Below are 6,236 nucleotides of genomic sequence, written 5' to 3'. Positions count from 1 at the left end.
TCATATAATAGAAGTATAACTTCTTACGTGCGTACAAAGTACACACACATTCTTTTTAACTACATACGTATTTTCTGAAAATAAAATTATATAATAAATATACTTACAATCATAAAATGTATAAAAAAATAAAAAAATAAAAGTTTCTATTGGGATTTGAACCAACTTACCAGCGCGGCTGGTATTGGCGTTGTATTGGGGTTCACTCGCATTAAACGCTTTGCCACGGATACAGTGTGTCATTATGTGCGAAGATCGACTAACTAAACGGATTAAACTTTTGACATTTTTGCATTATGTAAATCAAATTATTTTAATTTTGAATTGAAATGATTTAGAATTGAAAAAATACAACAAAACATAGAGTAAGAAAACAATATATTAGGTGATATTGATAGAAATTTTGATGGTAATCAAATTATGTAAATGAAAGTATTACATACTATGTATTTTGCTAGGTTCAAATGATAGTTCAAATGATATTACATACTATGTATTTTGGTAGGTACCTATGATACATTTACAATTATTACGTACCTGTTGCTTTAAACACTATTTAAAAATCACTACAATTATAAACTTTTTTGTTTTGCCGTATTGGATAATTTTTGTCATGTCATTTGAACATCCAATCAGAACAAAGTTGTAATGCGGCTGCGCCGGGATCAAAGGTTTTAATCCTATTAAAATGCACCCTCATATCGCGCGTAAAGAATTATAACTTCAAAAATGCTCTCTGGGATAGACAATTTAAATAAAATTTAAACAATCGAATGAATCGCTTTCAAATTTTTATGACACTTAAGCACCAAAGAACCCTTAATTGACAAAAATTTCAAAGCTGTACACTAATTTTTACAACAGTTATTGAGAAAATATTTTTTTTGCATTTCCGACCTTTTTTCGTAATTATATTAACAATAAATGAGTATATCAAACTCATTTATTGTTAATGTTGTTCTGAAGCTTATATATTTTTAGTCCAGAAAGCCAGTGCGCATCCGCTAGGAAAAAATATTCTAATTCGGATTTTTTGCACAATCTTACTCAAAAAGGACTCCTTTTAACGAATTTGCATGTTGCCAGGACCAAAAGGTAGTCAAAAATTTTTTAAACGTTTTTTTTGTTTTTTTTCTAAAATTATTTTTATTGCATGGAAAAAAGTTTTTTTTAGGTTTTTTGGATCATTCCAAACAGAAAAGGTATTTAGTAACTTTTCTCTAAAAATGATAGTTTTTGACATATAAGCGATTAAAAATTGAAAAATTGCGAAATCGGTCATTTTTAACTCTCAAAAACTATGTGAAAAACTGAAAATTTGAATGTTGCCAAGGTAGGTAGATATTCTTTAAACATCGATTGATGAAATCACGAAGAGTTTTTGCAATACAATATTCAAAACTCCTTTGTTTTTTAATTGCTAATCAAGCGTGCGCGACACTATTTTCCACCGACAGTATGGTGCAAATGAAAGGAATAAATTCGTTATTTCGTAAACCGGTGAGTTTTAGGAAAAATCCCGAAACAGCTCGATTTTTATTTTTAAGTTATGATACTGTGGCATATATGATATACTAGTGACGTCATCCGTCTGGGCGTGATGACGTAATCGATGATTTTTTCAAATGAGAATAGGGGTCGTGTGCTAGCTCATTTGAAAGGTTCTTCAATTGTCTATTCAGTAACATAAACATTACATAATTATTTATACAGGGTGTCCAAAAAATTTTTATTAAATTAAATTATTTGACAAAAAAAGAAGTAGAAGGACACCCTGTATAAATAATTATGTAAATGTTTACATTACTGAATAGAGAATTGAAAAACCTTTCAAACGAGCTACCACACAATCCCTATTCTCATTTAAAAAATCATCGATTACGTCATCACGCCCAGACGGATGACGTCACTAGTATATCATATATGCCACAGTATCATAATTTAAAAATAAAAATCGACCTGTTTCGGGATTTTCCTGAAACTCGCCGGTTTACGAAATAACGAATTTATTCCTTTCATTTGCACCATACTGTCAGTGGAAAATAGTGTCGCGCACGCTTGATTAGCAATTAAAAAACAAAGGAGTTTTGAATATTGTATTGCAAAAAACTCTTCGGTATTTCATCAATCAGTATTTAAAGAATATCTACGTACCTTGGCAACGTTCAAATTTTCAGTTTTTCACATAGTTTTTGAGGGTTAACAATGGCCGATTTCGCAATTTTTCAATTTTTAATCGCTTATATGTCAAAAACTATCATTTTTAGAGAAAAGTCACTAAAGACCTTTTCTGTTTGGAATGATCCAAAAAACCTAAAAAAACTTTTTTCCATACAAAAAAAATAATTTTAGGAAAAAAACAAAAAAAAACGTTTAAAAAATTTTTGACCACCTTTTGGTCCTGGCAACATGCAAATTTGTTAAAAGGAGTCCTTTTTGAGTAAGATTGTGCAAAAAATCCGAATTAGAATATTTTTCCTAGCGGATGAGCAGTGGCTTTCTGGACTATTTATAACAAAAATCAATTTTTAATAATATTGTGGCTAATTTCCCATAATAAACAGTTAAAATCATTTATTTTTAATACGTAATTTTAAAGATTTTTCCATAATCTCGAAGATACTTCTACTAAAAAAAACATAAGTTTCCTGTTTTCCATTTATTTGAAAAAAAGTGAAAAATTCCATTTTTTTGACAGTTAATTGTTTATAAATAAAAGTGGCCGCCAGATCCTACGCAGGAAATAGTTACAATTCGCTCTTATAAGTATAACCTGCCGAAAAAACGCTTCACTACCCTGGCTGTTCAAGTGTCACGGAAAAAACCTTATTACCCTGGACTATTTTAAAACTATCCCACTACTGTTTTAAAATAAATCCAGTGTTTATTCTTTTTTTTACTTAAAATGATATATCTGATAAAGTATTAGCAATAAATTGACGATAACATAATACATGTGACTAAAATATGCAGAGGAACAAATAGAGAGTCTTTGAAAAATCAAGTACAAAAAATCATACAAGATCATAACAACAGACACGAAAGCAGAAAATTCTATAAAAGAACAAAAGGAAGCACACAGTCACTTAAACCAAATTTAACAATATGTAAAAAAAGAATGGAGAGCTTCTAACAGAGAATTAAAAAATAATTATGGGATTGCGTTTTCCTTCTATTTTTCCTTGCATTATATTTTGAAGTAATGCGTATTTATGTCCTCTCATCATGTGACCCAGATATTTGAGTTTTGTTCGTTTTATCGTTAACAAAATTTCTGGATCTTTTCCTATCCTTCGTAATACTTCAAGGTTTGTGACTCTTTCAACCCAACTTATCTTCAGCATTCGACGGTAGCACTACATCTAGAACCTTTCAATATCTTTTATGTTGTTCTGTTTGAGAGTCCAGGTCTCTACACCGTATAATAGCGTGTTAAATACGTAGCCTCTTAGCATCCTTGTTCGTATAGGGATGCTTATATCTCTGTTACAGAAGAATTTTCTCATCTTCATGAAGGTGGCCCTGGTAATTTCGATACGTCTTTTTGTTTCATTGTTTTGGTCTCCAGTTTCGTTTATTATCAAGTTCCCAAGTATTTGTAACTTGATACTTTTTCAATTTGAATGCCGTTTATACTAATATGTGCTGGTTATGTCATGTTTTTACTGAAGACCATATACTTGGTTTTTTTAATATTGATGTTTATGCCATAGTTGTTGCAAGTAATATTTATGTTTGTAAGTAATCGCTGTATTTCTTCTACTGTTCTTGCAACTAGTACATTGTCGTCCACGTATCGAATTTTATTTACAACCTCTCCATTGATTACGATTCCTTCGTTTGCTTGCAATAGGGCTTCCTGGCAGATGCTGGTGATGTCTCATTTTCTATTTTGATGTTAGCTTTCTGATTCTAATATAAATTGAGAAATATTCTCTGATCTTTATTATCTATGTCTTTTCTTTCAAGAATGTCTCTTAGCTTATCGTGGCGTACTCTGTCAAACGCTTTTTCAAAATCGATAAAACATGCGTGTACTTCTTGATTAACGTCTAGGCATCTTTGTGTAAGAACATTCAAATCGAAGAGAGCTTATGGAGTACCTAGTCGTTTTCTGAACCCCATCTGTGTATAACTAATATCCGACTCAAACTTTTGATAAACTCGGTTGTGGATGATTTTTAGAAATATCTTTAGTAGATGGCTCATTAAAGATATTGTTCGATGTTCTGAACATTCTTTTGTGTTGGATTTCTTTGGCAGTGTAACGAAGGAAGACAACAGCCACTCTTGAGGTACAATACAAGTATTGTATACTGTGTTAAATAAGTGCAATATTATACCTATTGATTCATCATTCAAGAGCTTTAGCAAATTCAGTAGGAACCTCATCAGGTCCATTTGCCTTTCCAGTTTTGAAATTTCTAAGTGCCATTTCTACTTCAAATTTTAGGATTTCAGGTGCCGTTTACACAAAAAATATAAAACTGAACAAAATCAAATATTGTTTTAATAATATGGTCCACATATTATTAAAACAATTAAGTTTTTTAAATTATACTCAACAAAATTTACTAGATTTATGAAACCGAAAATATTCATGGCACAAAACTAACTACAAAACGAGCTAGTGTTAATTGCATAAAACCACACCAATAATTCGAAGAGTAATGAAATGGAGGCAATACTGTCAAAAATGTCAACACCAATATTTATGCAATTCTAAATTGTATGCAGATATAATTTTAATATATGATTTAATTTATATTAGTATAATATTGTGATGTTAGTACAGCTTAGATTTTTCTAGTTAACTATAACCGTTATTCTAGGATTAGTAGAATTAAATACTCTTTTTCTTCTTTCTCGAAACTCCTTATGTCCCTCAGGGACGTCGGAGGTTTTATTCATCGTCTATACATCTTCCATTTCTTGCGGTCCTTTGTTAACTCTTTTTCATTTGTTGATGTGTTTTTCCTTTTTCCTGTCCCATTTCTCCAATCTGATCGTTCATCTTTTCCTTGGCCTCCCTTTCCTTCTTTTAGCATATTTTTTGATACCATCACCTGGATGATGGTATTAACTACTAGTAAGAAAATAGTGATAAAATATAGACAAGACTTTAGTCTAATATATTGGTACAGTTTATAGGTCTAAATGACATCAGGTAAACAAAATTCAAGAACTAGAAAGCATAATTATTTAGTCTTAGAATAATTTAGCCCTTTCAGTATTTGTCCAATATTCTAAGCGGATTTTTAGATTATTTTGAGTCTTATTTATACTATAGGTCTGATAAGTTTCCTCTGAAACTAAAAACGTGGTTTTGAAGAATTTTTTAAATTTTATTTTATATAATCTCCTTTCTTATTTAGTTAAAATGACTATGGATAACACCACAAACAAAATAGCGTGGAAGGGGCATAAATCAAATAATTTTGAAACAAAGAAAGGATTAAGAAAAGGAGACCCACTATCAACGACTCTTTTTAATGTAATACTGGAAGGAATAATTATAAAAAGTAAAATAAACAAACAGGAAACGATTTTTAAAAATTGTCATCAATATATAGTATTCGCAGACGATCTAACACCATTAACAAGTAAGAATGAGCTAAAAAAATTAATGAGAAATATAATAAAAGAAGCAAAGAGGAAAAATATCATGGAAAAATTCTCAAATGGGAAAAATTCTCAAATGAAATGGAACATGACTTACGAGGAGGTCAAAGGAAGGTATGGAACATGTTGAGGAACAGGAAGAAGCCGGTTACCGAAGAATTACAAATTAACGCAATAAAACCAGAAGAATGGGTAACTTATTTCGAGAATCTATACAAAGACGATAACGACGATAATAATGAAGTACAAAGAAATGACCTACAAAACATTCACCAAGAAGAAACAGAGAATGACAACATCACCCAAGAAGAAGTAAACGAAGCAATCAAAAGATCAAAAAACAGAAAATCACCAGGTCCGGATAATATACCAAATAAATTAATTAAATACGGAGGTACAAAAATAATAGAAGAGATAACAACATTATTCCAAAAAATTGTAAACAACATGACAGTATCAGAGGAATGGAGAGAGAGTATAACAATACCCATCTAAAAGAAAGGCGTAAAGAGAGATCCTACGAACTACCGAGGAATTACACTACTCAATTCTACATCAAAACTATTGACAAAAATTCTATCCCAAAAAATATACACACACCGGCAAAATTAGCC

Source organism: Diabrotica virgifera, chromosome 3 (assembly GCF_917563875.1).
Source record: "Diabrotica virgifera virgifera chromosome 3, PGI_DIABVI_V3a".
In the NCBI taxonomy this organism is placed as follows: domain Eukaryota; kingdom Metazoa; phylum Arthropoda; class Insecta; order Coleoptera; family Chrysomelidae; genus Diabrotica; species Diabrotica virgifera.
Note: the sequence above shows the minus strand (reverse complement) of the source record.